Source organism: Oncorhynchus mykiss, chromosome 15 (assembly GCF_013265735.2).
Source record: "Oncorhynchus mykiss isolate Arlee chromosome 15, USDA_OmykA_1.1, whole genome shotgun sequence".
NCBI lineage: Eukaryota > Metazoa > Chordata > Actinopteri > Salmoniformes > Salmonidae > Oncorhynchus > Oncorhynchus mykiss.
Window position 1 is genome coordinate 65,147,079 of NC_048579.1, and position 1,624 is coordinate 65,148,702.

The following is a 1,624-nucleotide window of genomic DNA, read 5'->3' on the forward strand; positions in this document are numbered from 1 at the left end:
CTCTATTACTCCTCTCCCTCCGCCTCCTCTCCCCCTGAAACCAACCAGCTCCTGCTACTGTCTTCTCTATCTCCACCAAACGACAATCACAATGGGTCCTCTCCTCCATTCTGAACCCTGTTCTCATTCTGAGATGAGATAGATATGTACGAGTCAGACCACTAGACAACCGCCTGATAGGGTGATCAACAAACTCTGAACCTTCAATGACCCTTCTCTATCCCTCAGCCCACAAACCCCACAGCCCTGCAGAAACAAGAACTGGGTCTGGTTTGGCTTGGTCTGGACTGGTCTGATTTGACATGGTCTGGTTTGGCAGGACATGGTGGAGGGATGGCCTGATTCTCTCTGTCCTCTCCCTCCTGTTGTTCTCTGAGATGGAGGGATGGCCTGATTCTCTCTGTCCTCTCCCTCCTGTTGTTCTCTGAGATGGAGGGATGGCCTGATTCTCTCTGTCCTCTCCCTCCTGTTGTTCTCTGAGATGGAGGGATGGCCTGATTCTCTCTGTCCTCTCCCTCCTGTTGTTCTCTGAGATGGAGGGTTGGCCAGACGCTCAGAGGGATATTAAAAAATAAGGGATTAAAAGATGCTGCTATTGTCTTTCATCCCTCCCTCCCTTTCATCCCTCCCTCTCTGTGTTCCCACCTGCTGAAAGAGTACACAACCGTTGTGGGGACTTTTCCTCTCCCCTCCTCCCCTCATCCTCCCTTTCATCCCTCTGTTCCCACCTTCAAGAGGAGTACACACATACTGTGGGGACTTCTCTCCTCTCTTCCCTGTCTGTGTAATCTCTATGGATGGGACATCAACCTCTCCTACTAACGAGCAGGATCTTCCCCCTCACCCCTGAATTGGCTGGACAAACAAAGCGTATATTATTATATACTGCTCTCTGGTTTAGGTGATTTAATATAGCCTCTATTACATGCAGTGACCCAACTCCTGGTTTAGGTGATTTAATATAGCCTCTATTACATGCAGTGACCCAACTCCTGGTTTAGGTGATTTAATATAGCCTCTATTACATGCAGTGACCCAACTCCTGGTTTAGGTGATTTAATATAGCCTCTATTCCATGCAGTGACCCAACTCCTGGTTTAGGTGATTTAATATAGCCTCTATTACATGCAGTGACCCAACTCCTGGTTTTTGATAAACATTAATTTGGTCCCGTATCAGTTTTTTCATTTGGTGTTGTTGGTTTTGTTTGGGTGATAACCTGATATCCTGTAACGTTTTAGAGCTGGTTAGATTTGCTCCGACAAAAACCCTTCAGGTATACTGTCTTGCTAGCGATGTTGGTAATAAAAACTGAATCCAGTTGTGTTGTTGTTAAATGGGTCATAACCCACGTACAGTACAGTACCACAGTTCTCTGTGATGGGGAATGAGACCCTGGATCACTACCCAGGATTCCATAGTAGCTTGGGAGGCGTGTCTTGACAACACATGATGGTAGATAAACAGGCTGATGCCGATGAAAGAGAACTAGAGACAGATCAAATGGGATGTAATGGGATGTATGGGATGTAATGGGATGTAATGGGATCACATGGGGTGTAATGGGATGTAATGGGATGAAATGGGATGTAATGGGATCAAATGGGATGTAATGGGATGTAAT

The 1,624-nt window shown here is 46.4% G+C and overlaps 1 protein-coding gene across 2 annotated transcripts in view; it reads left to right on the forward strand.

Moving 5' to 3' along the window:
* The window catches only part of LOC110514055 (leucine-rich repeat and transmembrane domain-containing protein 2-like), a 56,107-nt gene extending 54,483 nt beyond the window's left edge, over positions 1 to 1,624 (forward strand). Inside the window, exons 4-5 of one of the 2 annotated variants that reach the window (XR_005036191.1) lie at positions 1 to 901; positions 952 to 1,624. The exon at positions 1 to 901 is cut by the window's left edge and continues 523 nt beyond it. The gene's annotated coding sequence lies outside the window, so the exon portion shown is untranslated. The other variant, XM_036944968.1, reaches the window with a different exon arrangement.